Source organism: Mytilus californianus, unplaced genomic scaffold, assembly GCF_021869535.1.
Source record: "Mytilus californianus isolate M0D057914Y unplaced genomic scaffold, xbMytCali1.0.p SCAF_2, whole genome shotgun sequence".
Taxonomy (NCBI): domain Eukaryota; kingdom Metazoa; phylum Mollusca; class Bivalvia; order Mytilida; family Mytilidae; genus Mytilus; species Mytilus californianus.
In genome coordinates this window covers 29,998,109-30,016,990 of record NW_026262668.1, presented here as the reverse complement: position 1 = coordinate 30,016,990, position 18,882 = coordinate 29,998,109, and the positions used below count along the sequence as shown (strand labels likewise).

The 18,882-nt window shown below is 32.7% G+C and overlaps 1 protein-coding gene and 1 long non-coding RNA gene across 3 annotated transcripts in view; one reads left to right on the top strand and one right to left on the bottom strand.

The window, feature by feature from the left end:
• The window catches only part of LOC127728939 (uncharacterized), a 667,964-nt gene that overhangs the window by 649,006 nt on the left and 76 nt on the right, over window positions 1–18,882 (bottom strand). The window lies entirely within an intron of this gene.
• Window positions 10–18,246, top strand: LOC127729678 (uncharacterized). Of its 2 annotated transcripts, none has more exons than XR_007994760.1 (4): window positions 10–97; window positions 6,919–6,994; window positions 12,534–12,945; window positions 15,341–18,246. It is a non-coding gene; the product is annotated as an uncharacterized LOC127729678 (long non-coding RNA). The 2 variants fall into 2 exon arrangements; XR_007994761.1 differs by having other exon boundaries at window positions 41–97; window positions 6,906–6,994.

Here is an 18,882-nt window from a genome sequence, read left to right as displayed (position 1 = left end):
CATGAACTGGTTCCCTGATTGCATTTGGATAACAGACGTTCTTCTATCGCACTGCAACTCAGGACTCTTGTAGAAGTTGAACTTTACCAGTTTGAAGGTGAGGATGTTTGTTCCATCCACAGAACTGTTACCCGTCACCTATTCTGTATTAAAATTCCACCTTTTTTAGACGAACCACTTCGGTTTGGAAATCCTCTGGTTACCTGACAAGTATGGGGAAAATCTGGATTCCGAATATTTTTTGGTATCTGCTTGACCACAATAATGTCAACTGGTCAATGCTTATTAGATAGAGCAATAATTTCTCTTACACAGTTTAATAATACCAATTTAAAATTCAGAAATAAAGTTATTCATTAAATCAAGACAACCAAATATAGACCTATTCAAGTACACCTTTGACTTTGGCTTTGGGTGTGTTTGACTTTGGATTGTATTTGATTTAAGGTTGTGTAGGACTCTTTGTAAACAATAAATGCTGGCATGGACATAATACTTGTAAGTGAGTTAAATTTTACAATGAAAATCTGTAATAGATCAAACTATAACAGATAAAAGTCTTTGTTTTTGTTTTGTTTTTACAAAAATCTAGGCTTTACTTGCATACAATCCCTATTTTCTATTCACTTACATCTGACACAGGTATTTGGGGATTTGGGGCCCACTGTAAAAAAGTCTTTATTATTCTCCATAATTACAATTTTCTAAAATGTATTGACATATAACAAGTCTCAAAAATCCATTACTAGTCATTTAAGTAACAATACCTTTTTTTACTATCAACCACCTTGTCCTTGACACTTTTTCACAGAAAATGTAAATATTTTAATTTGTCCGATGCTGTGAAAAAGTGTCCTTCAATTCATTATTTCATGATAAAGTACTATTAAATTCTGTCCTGCAAGGTTGATTTTCAATAAGAGGACCTTTTCACAGTAAAAGGTGTCCTTTAAAGGGAGATCATAAAAAAGTCACTCACGTATTTTGGCTATATTAAATGTTCTATTACTAAAACAAACCAGTCAAGAGCCTGTTATAATTTGATAAAAACACCAAATGGAAGGTGTTAAATTCCAAAGCATATTCAATTATCTTAGCTATAAAGATGTCAACAAAAAGTATCCACCAGCATCAACTGTCACAACCCCTATATAAAGTACAAGAATACCAAATGAAGAAAGAACAGTATTTATGAGAAAATTCTTGAAAATTACATGATTTTTAGCTCGCCTTGACAGAGTAAAAAAGCGAGACATTATAGGTTTGCCGACGGCAGCAGCGGCGTCAACAATGTATTAGTTTGAGATTAGGTCTAGTTTATGGTGAAACACAAGTGGAAGGTCAATGATATTTGGTATGCAGTTGTATAAGCATTGGCATATCTCATTTCCATAGAGATTATTTGGCCCTGCCCCCTGAGTCATGGTCTATTGACCTTGAAAATTTTGCTTAGTGTTATACATAAAATTGAGAATGGAAATGGGGAATGTGTCAAAGAGACAACAACCCGACCATAGAACAGACAACAGCAGAAAGTCACCAACAGGTCTTCAATGCAGCGAGAAATTCCCGCACCCGGAGGCGTCCTTCAGCTGGCCCCTAAACAAAAATATATACTAGTTCAGTGATAATGAACGCCATACTAAACTCCAAATTTGTACACAAGAAACTAAAATTAAAAATAATACAAGACTAACAAAGGCTAGAGGCTCCTGACTTGGGACAGGCGCAAAAATGCGGCGGGGTTAAACATGTTTATGAGATCTCAACCCTCCCCCTATACCTCTAGCCAATGTAGAAAAGTAAACGCATAACAATACGCACATTAAAATTCAGTTCAAGAGAAGTCCGAGTCTGATGTCAGAAGATGTAACCAAAGAAAATAAACAAAATGACAATATTACATAAATAACAACAGACTACTAGCAGTTAACTGACATGCCAGCTCCAGACTTCAATTAAACTGATTGAAAGATTACGTCTTCATCATATGAATATCAGGCACAATCCTTCCCGTTAGGGGTTTAGTATCATACCATCATAACATATATGAGAAGAACATAATCCGTGTCATGCCAACAACTGGTTTTTAAATAAATGTGTTTAGTGCCGATGCAAAGACCCTATAAGTGAATCAATATTAGTTTGTGATTAGGTCTGAGTCAGTTTATGGGGAACCACTAGTGGTACATTTGTAGGTCAATGATATTTGGTATGCAGTTGTATTAGCATAATGGCATATCTCATTTCCATGGAGATTATTTGGCCCCTTCCCCTCAGTCATGGTCTATTGACTTTGAAACATTTGCTTAGTTTATATGTATTAGTTTGTGATACTGATTAGATCAGTTTAAGATGAACTGCTAATGTTAAGTCAATGATATTTGGTATGCAAATTTATTGGCATAAATTTGCAAGTCTTGTTTCCATGGAGATTATAAAGCCCCACCCCCTCATCATGGTTCATTGACTTTAAAACTTTTACATAGTTTACCAAGTTAATGTTTGTGTTTAGGTTGTTTTTAAGGGAATGACTTAGGTAAGTCAATTATATTTGGTATGTATAAAAAGAAGCTTTTGTATAATTTAACATTAGCACATCTCATTTCCATGGAGATTGTTCAGCCATGTACCTTCAGTCATGGTTCATTGACTTTGAATATTTTACATAACTTACATGTTAAAGTATTGCTATTTTAATTTCAACAATATTGCTTTATCAAAATTACAAAAAGGCAAGACATATCTCTGTGATAACAGTTTATGTAAATTGAAATAAAATACATGTATTTTTATCAACATTGTTCATATTTTTAAGTACTATTTAATATATTTCTGTTTTTGTGTGTATTAGTACATGTTTTATTGTATAATTCATGTTTAACTACCAGTGGCGTAGCTAGGCCATTTTTAAGTGTACGCCCGAACCTCATCGAGAGGTTAGAGGTCCAGAACAGAAGACCTCCTGGTTGGGGGCGCTCCCCCCCCCCCCCCCCCCCCGGATGTTCACGCGTTATTGAGAAAGAGATACCAATATCTGTCATTAAAAACTCATCAATAGCAACATACTTGGTCGGTTAAGAAAAAAACTTTACGACAAAGGAGATGATTTCAGCCTCCAATTGTGAACTTTTCTTTTCTATGTAGCATCATTCCAGCAGCACCTGCATATGGAGTATATACATGCCAGTTGATAAGATATCCCATAGCTTGCATTTCCTATCATCATTTCCTTGATAGATAGTGGATGCTTACAAGGAAGCTACTGAACCAAGAGTTCCAAGTGATGAAGTTGAAATCATCCCACCGGAAATTTTACGTTCGACATAACGAGTAGGTTAATGACGACGGATATGTTCCTATTGTTGATATTACCACAATCCCGTCCTCTTTTCCTCTAATGTGATCTACCGAATTAGACTTATCACTGGGTTTGCACACGTGGAGTAGAATTTGCTTACCCTTCCGAAGCACCTGAGATCACCCCCAGGTTTTGGTGGGGTCCGTGTTGTTAAGTCTTATGTTTCTATGTTGTGTTTTGTATACTGTTGTTTGCCTTTTCATAGTTTTTCGTTTTTGCCATGGTATTGTCAGTTTGTTTTCAACTGATGAGTTTGAATATCCCTTTCGCGTCTATTTTAGAGTCTAATTTGTTTTTTTACAGTTAAATTTATTCATTGTATTGATTTGGAATATAATGGTAATGTATTTAAGAGAAAAAATGCTTAAAACAGTTGCTTAAAAATATGTTTAAAAGCAATCTAAAATTTATATCTATATTTACTCGCATGCTCGTATCTTATGAGTATAACGAAATTAGAGATATATATTTTAATTAGATTGGTTTAAAAGGAGGTGTGGGGTAAACAATATGTCGACAAAAAATCAAAACTTTATATAGAGATAGTCAAAAAGCAAGTCTCCATTTCAATGTTGTCGTTCTATTAAATTTTTTGACCTTATAGATCTAGTTTACTCACCTTTTTACACTCAAATTTTGTTAATGGACATATGTTCTAATTAATTTTCATGGATGGGCAGGTGTAACGTAAAAATAAATATTGAACTGTAACATAAAAATGCAAGCCACATCGTATCTGACCATATAATGAATTGCTTTAAACAATAGTAGACTGAGTAGAATTCACAGTAGATTGAGACTTTGATAGAAAAAGAAAAAAATATATAATATAAAATATGAAAACAACACATTATTAATTTAGTGAGCTGCCATTTGATTTTTATGGGGGGGGGGGGGGCTAGGATGAAAAATTGTGTGCTGCATTTTTTTAGCTGTAATCTCTGTCCTGCCTTTTTATTTTTCACTCTATTCGGTCCTGCCTTTTTTCTTTTAGTTTATCCTGACTTTTTTTTTACATAAATTGTCATCCTGCCTTTTTTTTTTTGCAAAGTGTCTCATCCTGCCTTTTTTTTTTACTCAAAACTCCTGTCCTGCCTATTTTTTTCAAATTTCATCCTAGCCCCGCCCACCCCCCCACCCCCACCCCCACCCCCCCACCCCCACCCCCACCCCCATAAAATCAAATGGTAGCTCCCTATAAGTACCTAATAAATCATATGATACCATTTGATTAAAAAGTATATTTCGTCACTTTGTCTTTTATCTCCAATTACAAGTCATTGAAGAAAAAAAATACAAAGCTCGTGTGCTTTTAATCAGTTCTTATAATTTATTTGGGTTCAAATATTTTTTTCTTCAAAATTTATGTGTACGCCCGGGAGTTTTGACGTAAACGTAGCTACGCGCATGACTACACATGGTGATGGTCACATTTAGTATGAATTCACTACTCAAGTTTACATGCCATGTTTTAATAGAGACAAAACCTATATTCTAATTTTTAAACTTTAATTTAGATAAAGAATTGAAGCTATGTAAACATAGTAGGTATTGATAGTGGGCACTTTTTCTCTTGACATACTGTCCTTTCTATGAAGGACACTTTTTTCATATGAAATATTGTCCCTTCATTGAAGGACAATTTTTCACATCTGGACACAATTGTATACTATAGGCAAACATTGTTTGGACAATATTTCATAATAACATTAAGTCTGTGGACACAATTTACTGTGAAATAGTGTCTGGTGTACATAATTTCATGGCAGACAATATTAAATCCTATATATATGTTCTTTGAAAATTTCTTAATACATTGTTGGTCATCTAAAATGTGAGTCATTAATATTTACATGTACTTGGGATCTTTTAAATGTTCAAAACTGTTCTATTTGCTTAAAAGTAACCTGAAGCAATTTCTAGACACGCTTCGATCATTAGGGTAAAAGCCTTGTGACAGAAGGGTGTATCTCCTACTCGAGCCCCAGTTTATGAATGCATGTACATATCTTACCTTGGAGAGGAGGTTGATCTTACATTAGAGTCAGTCAGGGTAATTCCGTACACTTTTGGTCCTAAATGAAAGTCATTTGGTTCCCTGTTTAATAAACAAGCAAAATGTACAGTAATTACCTGGTCTGGGCACACAGTTATCGTCCTTTGATTTTCATTGTCCATGAATATAGTCCCTAACTAGTGTGGACAGGGTGTTACTTGCCAATTTTTTTTTATCCCCCTTCCAAATTTATTTCTTCATGTTTTATGTCTCAAATAGCAAGTTGGGGGATAAAATTACACTGTTAAAAAATTTGAATTATGAATTTTAAAGTAAAATAGTGATTTGTTCCAGCTGAAAAAGGTTAAAAATTAGCATTAATTTTGGAAGCTGTCAAGATTTCAAGACCCCTTAACATAAAATTGTCCATATTTTGAGTTAGAGCTGATGAAGTTTTTCTATATTTTTTATATAATTTGTCCCAAAAGTTAAGTAGTACAACACACTGTAAAAATATTATTGAGAAAGCTCAGTTTGGATTTTTTTTATTTCCACTTATTGTCTAAAAGAAATGCACTACAAAAAAACTGTGTTCTCGGACCAACTGCCTGTACGAAATTACCTGGATCGACTATAATCTTTATAGATTAATCAGTTAAGCTAATTCTTTTTTTTTCATTAATAAAAAAATTCTACAGATGATTAAGTATACAACGTATATCTATTTCAAACAAACTAAGAATGTTTAAAATTAAAAAAATTCACAGAATCTAAATAACAAAAATTTTTAACTTTGCATTATTTGTTAAAGGGACAGTATAGACTCAGTTCATCATTATGATAGGAGCACATGTCCTGTGCATGCTGTGTATATAGTATAATAGATTTATTATGTCTTGTCTGTATCTTAATTTTGGTTAAACTGCCTACTGGGAAAAAAATTATTACATGTTTACATTCCCAATTACTACTATTAGTCAATTATGTGTGAAAAATTTCAATTTCATGGGTTTATATCCCCCAGGATGTGAAACATCATTAGAATTTGTAGATATAAATGAAGAGATATGAAAATGTTATCCTCAGTACTGTGTCAGTCACTTAATTAAAGACAATAAAAACATTAAATTAGGGTAATAAATATTCCCCCAAAAAATGAACATTGAGAAGTTCTGACTCTGATACACATTTCAATGATCAATTAATTCATCTTTTAATAATTAGATGTGAGGACATGATGGATAATTTTTAAACTCTTTCCTTACTTAGAAAAAGCACCTGGTTCCCTTCAGAGCACAAAATTTCAGGGGGAGGGTGCAGAGCCTCTATATATTTACTGCTCTCCCGAATACTGATTTGTGAACATGTAAAAATAAGGCAGCTAATGCACTCATGTAACCTCAACAACGAAAGCGACAAATGAATAATTTTATTTACTTTTTGCAATTTCTCATTGATGTGATGTAAATTTTCTGTTAGAAAGTCACACGATTCTGTATCTAAACTAGTATGACAGTTACACAAGACTGTTTTATTTTATTTTTGCAGATTTTTTTTCTAGGTGTACAACTGTGCAAGTATTGAACATCAGCTTCAAATGCAATGTGATCTAAAAGACAACATAATAATGGACAGATGTAAGTAATGATCAAATAGTTAAAGATATGGGAATGTATGAAATTGTTTGAAAATGTCCACATGAAAGTAGATAATTATCATTTTTACTGTTCTGCTAAATGAGGGTTTGGATGAGGGGGTCCTTATTGTCTTTATTCTTTAAATATTAGACCATTTTTCTCTCTATTCATTATTTATTTTGCCCATTTATATTATCTCTATCATGTCTTAATAATTTACTGTATTTTTGTGCCCTATTATTCAATATTCTGTATTATTTTTCCAATATTCTCTATTCTTTATTTGTTTGCCCCTTTATTCTGCACATGTTTGTCCAATATTCTCTATTCTTTATTTGTTTGCCCCTTTATTCTGCACATGTTTGTTCAATATTCTCTATTCTTTATTTGTTTGCCCCTTTATTCTGCACATGTTTGACTAATATTCTCTATTCTTTATTTGTTTGCCCCTTTATTCTGCACATGTTTGTCCAATATTCTCTATTCTTTATTTGTTTCCCCTTTATTCTGCACATGTTTGTCCAATATTCTCTATTCTTTAAACCCTATCCATTCTTTCTCTCCATTACAGAGTTCTTGAAATCTTTTTTCTCCTGGTGGTCCTTGAGGGAAATACTGAAATTGTTCTTTGCAAATTTTGGTGGTCAAAAACTTTTAGACTTATATGTGATACAGAAACAAAACAACACAACACAATACAAATATAAACATTAACAAAAGACTTCTGTAAACATGAATAATTTAAATTATGATCTTTCAATAGTATTTTAAACAAAGTGTATAACTCTGTATGTCCCCGCAACTAAAAGTTGGCGGGCATATTGTTTTACCCCTGTCCCTCCGTCTGTCAGTCAGCTATAGGTCACAGTACAGCCTTCAACAATGAGCAAAGCTCATACTGCATAGTCATATATAAAAGGCCCCAAAATTACAAATGTAAAACAATTCAGTACTAAAGGCCTTATAAAAATACAAAAAAATTAACGAAAAACAAATATGTAACACAGCAACAAACGACAACCACTGATTGTCCAGGTTCCTAACTTGGGACAGGCACAGAATGTGGCAGGGTTAAACATGTTAGCGGGGTTCCAAGCCCTCATAAATTCATATATTTTAGATATCACCTCAAGAAAATTGGATATATCAGAAATGTTATTAACATCAACACTTTTAAATGTTGTACTTAACTTTACTTGATTTATGCTTATAAATGATGTGGTATGATTACCAATGAGACAACTCTCCACAAGAGACCAAATGACACAGAAATTAACAACTATAGGTCACCGTACGGCCTTCAACAATGAGCAAAGCCCATACCACATAGCTATAAAAAGCCCTGAAATGACAAATGTAAAACAAGAAAAATTACGGCCTAATTTATGTACATGTACAAAAAATGAACGTAAAACAAATATGTAACACATCAACAAACGACAACCACTGAATTACAGGCTCATGTCTTGGAACAGGCACATACATTACATTGTACATTAATATTTTAATTTCCATATTGCTATAAAATCTATCATATGTTTTTTCTCATGGCAGCTCTAATATAAATAAAAAATTTTCTTTGGAGTGCATTATCTTCTTTATTTCTAAACACCTGTTGTACATCTTTTTTAGCTCACCCGGGCCCGAAGGGCCCCATGTGAGCTTATGCCATCACTTGGCGTCCGTCGTCTGTCGTCGTTGTCTGTCGTCGTAAACTATTTCAAAAATCTTCTCCTCTGAAACTACTGGGCCAAATACCTTCAAACTTTAAATAAATGTTCCTTAGGGTATCTAGTTTATAAATTGTTGTACATCTTTTTTAGCTCACCTGGGCCCGAAGGGCCCCATGTGAGCTTATGCCATCACTTGGCGTCTGTCGTCGTCGTCTGTCGTTGTAAACTATTTCAAAAATCTTCTCCTCTGAAACTACTGGGCTAAATGCCTTCAAACTTTAACTAAATGTTCCTTAGGGTATCTTGTTAATAAATTGTATCCGAAGTTTGTATCCATTGACAAACATGGCTGCCATGGCTAAAAATAGAACATAAGGGTCAAATGCAGTTTTTGGCTTATATCTCAAAAACTAAATCTTTTAGAGCAAATGTGACATGGGGTAAAATTGTTTAATTGGTCAAGATCTTTCGGCCCTGAAATTATCAGACGAATCGAACAACCCATTGTTGGGTTGCTGCCACCGAATTTGTAGTTTTAACAAAATTTTGCAGTTTTTTTGTTATTATTTTGAATATTATTATAGATATATATAAACTGTAAGCAGCAATAATGTTCAGCAAAGTAAGATCTACAAAAAAGTTAATATGACCATAAGTGTCAATTGACCCCTTACGGAGTTATTGCCCTTTAAAGACAATTTTACACAATTTGTTCATCAAGTTTGCTAACATTTAAAAATCTTCTCCTCTGAAACTACTGGGCCAATTACCTTCAAACTTTAACTAAATGTTCCTTAGGGTATCTTGTTTATAAATTGTATCCGAAGCTTGTATCCATTGACAAACATGGCCGCCATGGCTAAAAATAGAACATAAGGGTCAAATGCAGTTTTTGGCCTATATCTCAAAAACTAAATCTTTTAGAGCAAATGTGACATGGGGTAAAATTGTTTAATTGGTCAAGATCTATCGGCCCTGAAATTATCAGACGAATCGAACAACCCATTGTTGGGTTGCTGCCACCGAATTGGTAGTTTTAACAAAATTTTGCAGTTTTTTGTTATTATTTTGAATATTATTATAGATATATATAAACTGTAAGCAGCAATAATGTTCAGCAAAGTATAAGATCTACAAAAAAGTTAATATGACCAAAATTGTCAATTGACCCCTTAAGGAGTTATTGCCCTTTAAAGACAATTTTACACAATTTGTTCATCAAGTTTGCTAACATTTGAAAATCTTCTCCTCTGAAATACAGGTGAGCAATTCAGGCTCTTCAGAGGCTCTTGTTTTATTTATGCCTATTATCAGGAAAACTATGAAATTTAGAAACATTTTTTATGCCTCGCCGTAGCGGAGGGGGCATTAAGTTTTACCCTTGTCCGTCTGTCCCGTAGGTCCGATAATTGGTTTCTGTTCTCTAACTTTAGTTTGCCTATACCAAATGTTATGAAACTTATACACAATGCTTAATACCTTAAAACACAGACCAAGTATAAATTTGGGTAGTGTCACTTTTACCGTTCTAGAGTTATGCCCCTTTACAAATGGAAACATTGCTGAATTTTTTGTTTCCATTCTCTAACTTTAGTTTGCCTCAACCAAATGTTATGAAACCTATACACAATGCTTATTACCACAAAACTCAGATCAAGTTTGAATTTGGGTAGCGTCACTTTTACCGTTCTAGAGTTATCCCCCTCTACAAATGGAAATATTGCTGAATTTTTCATTTCCTTTCTCACTTAAGTTTGCCTCAACCAAATGTTATGAAACCTATACACAATGCTTATTACCACAAAACTCAGATCAAGTTTGAATTTGGGTAGCGTCACTTTTACCGTTCTAGAGTAATCCCTCTCTACAAATGGAAATATTGCTGAATTTTTCATTTCCTTTCTCACTTTAGTTTGCCTCAACCAAATGTTATGAAACCTATACACAATGCTTATTACCACAAAGCTCAGATCAAGTTTGAATTTGGGTAGCGTCACTTTTACCGTTCTAGAGTTATCTCCCTCTACAAATGGAAATATTGCTGAATTTTTCATTTCCTTTCTCACTTTAGTTTGCCTCAACCAAATGTTATGAAACCTATACACAATGCTTATTACCACAAAACTCAGATCAAGTTTGAATTTGGGTAGCGTCACTTTTACCGTTCTAGAGTTATCCCCCTCTACAAATGGAAATATTGCTGAATTTTTCATTTCCTTTCTCACTTTAGTTTGCCTCAACCAAATATTATGAAACCTATACACAATGCTTATTACCACAAAACTCAGATCAAGTTTGAATTTGGGTAGCGTCACTTTTACCGTTCTAGAGTTATCCCCCTCTACAAATGGAAATATTGCTGAATTTTTCATTTCCTTTCTCACTTTAGTTTGCCTCAACCAAATGTTATGAAACCTATACACAATGCTTATTACCACAAAACTCAGATCAAGTTTGAATTTGGGTAGCGTCACTTTTACCGTTATAGAGTTATCCTCCTCTACAAATGGAAATATTGCTGAATTTTTCATTTTCTTTCTCACTTTAGTTTGCCTCAACCAAATGTTATGAAACTTATGCACAATGCATATTACCACAAAACGCAGATCAAGTACAAATTTGGATATTGTCACTTTAACAGATCTTGAGTAATGTAAGAAAAGGCATGGCAAGATCTATTAAAAGTCAAATTCTGCCCATATAGTTAGTAGACTGTCACTCTTAACATGCTTAATAGGAGTGATTGCCCTTCAGTGAGGATTTTTGTTTACCCTCTTTTGTGTTTTGAGCAAGAACTAAAGAAGAAAGAGAGAAACTAAACAGACTAATTATAAAAGACCTGTAATAAAAGATCAACAAAATAGAGATTTTTGTCATGAAGTATATTCTCGTCTACAATGTTAGAGAGTGTCCTTTGTTTGATATGCACATAAACCAAGGTGAGCGACACAGGCTCTTTAGAGCCTCTTGTTTAGCTCACCTGGCCCAAAGGGCCGTCGTCGACCATTAACTTTTACAAAAATCTTCTCCTCTGAAACTACTGGGCCAAATTTAACCAAACTTGGCCACAGTCAATCATCATTGGGGTATCTAGTTAAGAAAATGTGTCTGATGAATATTAAGAAAGAACAAAATGAAAATGATATTTTGATAAACATGTTGTTGTCGTGGTATTGTGCTCTCTTAAACCATCAGATTATTACTGTACGTACTGCAATAAAAAAAAACATGAATCAATATCAGGGAACTTGAAGTAATTGAAAACTAGTTCAAATCCCTAATTGCACTTTAGCTTTTCATTGCCTCAACCAAGTGTTATGAAACTTATACACAAAACAAGGAATTATCTGAATCTGGAATAATTTTGAATTCTGGAAAATTGATAAGAAATGTATGATGAAAACATACCCAACTAAATAGGGATAGCCATGCAAGGGTAATTTTACTTTCACTGTTCTTTCAGTATAAACTAACTAACCCCCCTTAGCCATGCGCGCATGGCTAACCCTATTTAGTTGGGTTAGTTTTCATCATAAATTTCGTTTCAATTTTCCAGAATTCAAAATAATTCCAGATTCAAATAATTCCTTGTTCCAATGCTTATTAACATCAAACACTGATCAAGTCACTTTCATCATTCTCATATTATGTTACTTTATTAATAGAAAAAAAGGATAAATTAGAGATATATTTACAAGCAGGGACATCCGTGTCCCATGGACACATTCTTGTTTTATTTATTTCATATTTTAGTGTATTAAAGTAATTATACTGCTTCCACCTTTCAAAATTCTAACAAAGCTCTATCTCTTTAATGGATAAATAAATGATACTAGTCGAGAACTCAACAGATAATTTTTTTTCAGGTTCTCTGGTCGTTAGTACTTGTTTGCCACACACATGAAGATATTGATCCTGCTTTCAGCTAAATATCAGAAAAATTAAGAACAAAGGAAAGGATGCTGAAACTGTACAGTCACCGGTCAGGATTGTTTCAGAAGTGAAATTATAATACAATATATGTTACTGGTTAATTCCTATGATTTGTAATTTTAAACAACACACATAGACTTTGCATTATTGTTTTACAAGAGAGACACCAAAAGATGCAGTCAACATTTATTATTTTTATCAAAATACACCCAGGACAAATCATGGGTACACTTAGCTTGAAATATTGTGCTTTCATACCAAAATTGCCTGGACGTAAAAGAAATAAAGAACCAAAATTCATGTCAGGAATCATGCAGGGGATAAGATGAAAGAATAAAGAATAAGGTACTGTCATATTCAGTCTTAATAAGAGTCCTGCTGCTTTATATGTATATGCATTTTGTTATGCCCCGTCATAGCGGAGGAGGTCATTAAGTTTTATCCTTGTATGTTTGTACATAGATATAAGAAGATGTGGTATGAGTTCCAATGAGACTACTCTCCATCCAAGTCACAATTTGTAAAAGAAAAACCATTATAGGTCAAAGTACAGTCTTCAACACAGAGCCTTAGATCACACAGAACAGTAAGCTATTATTAATTTAAGGACCCCAAAAATGATTAGTGTGAAACCAGCTGTCAAATGGGAAAACCAACGGTCTAATCTATATAAAAAAAGAGAAACAAAGAAACACTTATAGTGCGTGATTCTCTCGCTGTGTTGAAGACCTTATTCTTTGAAAAAGCGACGGAGGTATCATGTGCTCATGGCACAGCTGTTTATTCATTTTAGTTCACTATAAACTTAAGTTTGCTTAACCAAATGTTCTGAAACTTATACACAATGCTTATAACCACAAAACTCAGATCAAGTACTCATTTGGGTACTGTGTGTCACTTTTACCATTCTTGATTTATGACCCTTTAAAATGTTATATGCAAGCGGGGGCATAATCTGTGTCCCATGGACGCATTCCCCATTTATTTATTCACAGAATTTTGAAAGGAATAAATAATCCATGATGTTCACATAGATAAAACATATTGTTTCAAGAATTTTTACCTGTTTATTACAGATGAAACGCAACTCAACAACACAAAAAATAACTAAACAGCATAGATCTATGCAGTTTTGACCTATATTTATATAAAAATAAGGAGAAGGTGCATGATTGCCAATGAGACAACTATCCACCAAAGTTTGAATAAAGTGGATATAAGCAGTTATAGGTAACTGTACAGCCTTCTACAATGAGAAAAACTCATACTGTATAGTCCGCTATAAAAGGCCCTGATCAGAAAAAATATGAACAAAATCATTTGAGAAAACTAACCGCCTAATTTATATAATTTATTATAACAAAACAAGTAGCGAAAATCAAATATATAACATACATAAACCAACAACTTCCATGGAAATACTGGCTCCTGACTTGGGACAGGCACATAAAGAATGTGGCAGGTTAAACAAGTTTTTGGTTGCTCATCCCTCCCCTAACCTGGGACAGTGGTGTTACAGCACAACATAAGAACAAACTATAAAAATCAGTTGAAAAGGTTTCATCATATTTTTATAGGTCAACTGTCTTGAAATGATCAACAAGTGATTGTAGAATTTAATAAACATCTCAATTGTCAATTGAATAACCAAAAACACACAAACATCTACTGTCAACACCAAATTCCCTGAAACAAAAGCTTTAAGGGGCTCGCGGGTATATCTCAATATTTGTTTTTAAATATAGGATTTCACTATTTTTTTCTAGAAATAAACTTTATCCTATACTTAATAGAAAAATAAAATAAAAGTATAGGGTCACCGTTCATTTAAGGTCACAATCTGTCTTCGAAAGAAGCATGCATTTTTGTTAAGTTACTTCTTTTCTGTTGAACTAATAGGAGAAAAAAAGGGAATGTCGAAATAAAAAAAGAACTAAATTACAGAAATTGCTTAAATTTTAGAATAGTTTAGTACAGCTTATTTGAGTACAGCTTATTTGAAAAAAATAGTAAAAATATAGGTCACCGATGTGTTAAAAAAGATATTCAATTTTAATGCAAAAAAATTGCATTTTTTCATCAAAGGGAGATAATTTGGAGCTTTTTAAATGATATAAACAATTCAAAAGTCATCTGGGGCCAAAATGAATTGATTTTTTTGGTTGATTTTTGTACCATATCATAAAGTAACAACTAATAGTGTAAGAAATAAAAATTTGTAATGAAAAAAAAAAGTTTAAATTTTTGCTGAATTTTTATACCCTCAAGCCTCCTTAAGATACAACTTTAGGTAACAGGAACGGTCTTGACTTTGGAAAGCCACATGAAAACTCAATACTACTCCCCTTTTAAATCTTGATCAGTATTTGTTAAATGAAAAAAAGTAACATAAAAGAATGCAGGTTGCCAGGAACATTCAATTGGAGAAAGGGAAAAGAACTCAACTCTACACTAAATAATTTTGAAAACTATTATTGGCTATACTATCTTTATTGATAAAAAATGTCAGAAAAGTTATGTACATTATGATCATGTTGATTGTGTGAAAAGTCACACAAGGTAATCAAAATGGTCAGAGGGGGAAAAGAAGTTTTGTTATAAATGTCAAATGTGATAGTCTCAACCTATCAACATGATCAAAATTGTTGATTTCACCATTTATATTTACATTTAGCATGTTCAGCGGAATAGCACGTTTTTGTTATATTTTACTAAATGTTATTTTACTTTTCTCTTATAGGCAGGAGTGAAAGGAAGAGAAAAAGTCATCAGTAAAGAAACAGATCAATTTACATTAACATGTAATAATTCCATCTGAATATAACAAGCATTGCACATGTTATGAAGATTTATTCACATGTTACTATGATTTGTAGTTATATTTTATTGTATGTATTTGTAATATTATATAGAACATGTATTTTATTTTAGAACAGTATTTTTCTTTTTCGTCGAGCCTGCGATTTTGTCGCAGAAAGCTCGACATAGGGATAGTGATCCGGCGGCGGCGGTGGCATCGTTAGCTAACTTCTTAAAAGCTTTATATTTTAGAAGGTGGAAGACCTGGATGCTTCATACTTTGTATACAGATGCCTCATGTTACGATGTTTCCGTGTGTCACATTTCCATTGACCTTGACCTCATTTTCATGGTTCAGTGACTACTTGAAAAAAAGTTAAGATTTTTTGTAATGTTAATTTCTCTCTTATTAAGAGTAATAGGTTAACTATATTTGGTATGTGCGTACCTTGCAAGGTCCTCATGACTGTCAGACAGTTTTCACTTGACCTCGACCTCATTTCTTGGATCAGTGAACAAGGTTAAGGTTTGGTGGTCAAGTCCATATCACAGATACTATAAGCAATAGGTCTTGTATATTTGGTGTACAGAAGGACTGTAAGGTGTACATGTCCAACTGGCAGGTGTCATCTGGCCTTGACCTCATTTTCATGGTTCAGTGGTAAGTTAAGTTTTTGTTTTGGTCTGTTTTTCTTATACTGTTTGCAATAAGTCTACTATATTTGGTGTATGGAATGATTGTAAGGTGTACATGTCTAGCTGGCAGGTGTCATCTGACCTTGACTTCATTTTCATGGTTCAGGGGTCAAAGTTAAGTTTTTGAGTTGTGGTCTTTTTTTCTAATACTATATGCAATAAAGGTCAACTATATTTGGTGTATGGAAATATTTTATGATGTACATGTCAGTCTCGCAAGTTTTATTTGACCTTGACCTCATTTTCACAGTTCATTGCTCAGTGTTAAGTTTTTGTGTTTTGGTCTGTTTTTCTTAAACTATAAGCAATAGGTCAACTATATTTGTTGTATGGAAGAATTGTAAGCTGTATATGTCTGCCTGGCATGGTGCATCTGACCTTGACCTCGTTTTCATGGTTCATTGGTCAATGTTTAGTTTTCTTGGTTAAGTCTATTTCTTAGAAACTATAAGCAATAGGTCAACTATATTTAGTGTATTGAATGATTGTAAGGTGTACATGTATTTCTTGTTTGGTTTATATGACCTTGACCTCATTTTCTTGGTTAATGTGATAGTGGTAGTAAAGCTTTATATTTAGGACTATCAACATAACATCAATAATTAGTAAAGAAGGCGAGACATTTCAGCGTGTGCACTCTTGTTATATTTTGTTGTGGAGAACATCAAAGAAATTTAGAAAAATATAATTAAAGATAAAGTTTCTTCCATGTTTTCTGTGACAAAAACAAAATTGTGCAAATTAGGAAAATGAAATGAGGCTACATTATTGAATATTTTTGAGTTTGAGTTTTTTCTTTTTATTCCTATTTTAAAATTTCATTGGCATTTGAAGTAATGAGTTAAAACTAGTTTTTATCAATTATTTTGTTTTCAAGATGTACAAACAGTACAGTAGGTTAAGGTTTTGTGTACAATAGTTTACTATGATGTTATGGTAAAATAAACTTGAAACTTTGTACATTCAAGTGTTCATTATGAAGTCATTGATTTTTTAAGTAATTACAAATAAGTTACTGAATATGGAAATCTGATTGTGGAAGCAGGGTATAATGTGTTATGGAAACACATCTCAATCCCATAGAGCACCGCCCTCCTCACCAGCCTCTCAGTAATGGAATATTGACTTTGAAAATTTCCTTAGTTTACACTGTAAGATTTGTAAGAAGTTCAGTTTAAGGAGAACCACTAAAAGTAGGTCAGGGATATTTTATATGCAGTTGAATAAGCTTTTGGACAATACATGTGCTTGGGGATTTTTTTAACCTGAACCCTAAATCATGGTTTTATAACTTAGAATCTTTTGCAGTTTATATGGAAAGTTTATGCTTAGGCCAGTTTAAAATCGACCACTTATAAGAGGAGGCCTAAGCCCCCCTTTTTGTGGGACAAATTTGGTTGATATTATATTTAGGAAATTTCTAAAGCATGACAAAAGAGATGCAGTAGAGAGCAACCTTAATATTTCTTAGAAAATACTTTTTTAGGACCTGTAATGAAAAGTATGGTTATAAACAAAATACATATTTTTTTCAGTTAGAAACATATTTTTTATGAATCAAAATTTTAACAAATGTTGGAAACAAATTTACATAAAAACTTTCTAAATGTATCAAAATTCTGTGTTGTAATATCTTATAGATTTTGTTTTTTCTGGATTTTTCCCAATATGTTTAAGAAATCTGTAGCATATAATTTTAAAAATTTGCTTGCAGATTTTATTTCGGGATTTTTCCCGAAATGGGTAAAAAAAATCTATGTAACAAGTGTGTGCCTGATAATAGATTTATATTTTCGGGATTTTTCCCGAAATGTGAAAAGAAATTATTAGTCATGAGTTCTAGCATATACGTTCTGTTTTCGGGATAAATCCCAAAATATTCGAAGACATCTGTGTTATACATTTTCCACTTAGTTTATTTTTGTCGGGATTTTTCCCGAAATGTGTTTCAGATCTGTTTGTCAACATTCTTTGCCAACATATATGTTATAAATAATAATGTTGAAAATGATTTTGGGACATTTCCCGAAAAGTTGTCACATACATCTTTACCACAAATTTTTAAAAACTTTCATATATTTTGGGAAATTTCCCAAACATTAAATGTAAATTTTATCAATTATAAGAATAAAAACATGGAATATTGTAAAATATGTGTGTTTCTTTATGAAATCTGCATTCAATTTATGGTAAACATTGAAAAAGATTATAGAAAGGAATAAAATGGATTTTACTCTTTTAAAATAGATTCAGTTCTGTTGCTTTTCAAGCCCTTGATATTCCTTCTATCCTAGTTTTAGATATTGGTTTTTCATCAATGTATTTTGGTTATATTTTTTTCATTAGGTTGCTGTCTCATTGACGCATACCCTGTATCTCCTTTCGATCACAATTAGTTATGCATGTTCTAAATACATGTAATCTATAATCTATATTTAAGATTTATTCTCAAAGTTTAGACGCACTATCTTCTGTTTCTTGCACACATATTGATTAATATATAAAAAAAAACTGGAAAGATATTTTGATATAAAGTTGATGATCTTTCTACAATATATAGTCAGCAACAATTAAAAAAATGAATGCTATTAGAGAGTATGGGAAAGGATATTTATAGGAGCAACAAAATATATGTAAAGATTTTAAACCATAGAATTTTTTAAGAAATCTTCAAGACATTCAATTACTGTTTTTCTAACTTAGGATATTACATGGTTAACAGTCTTCAATGCCCTTTTCGCAAGAAAAAAATCCATATTTTGTTAGACATCACATGAAAATATAGTT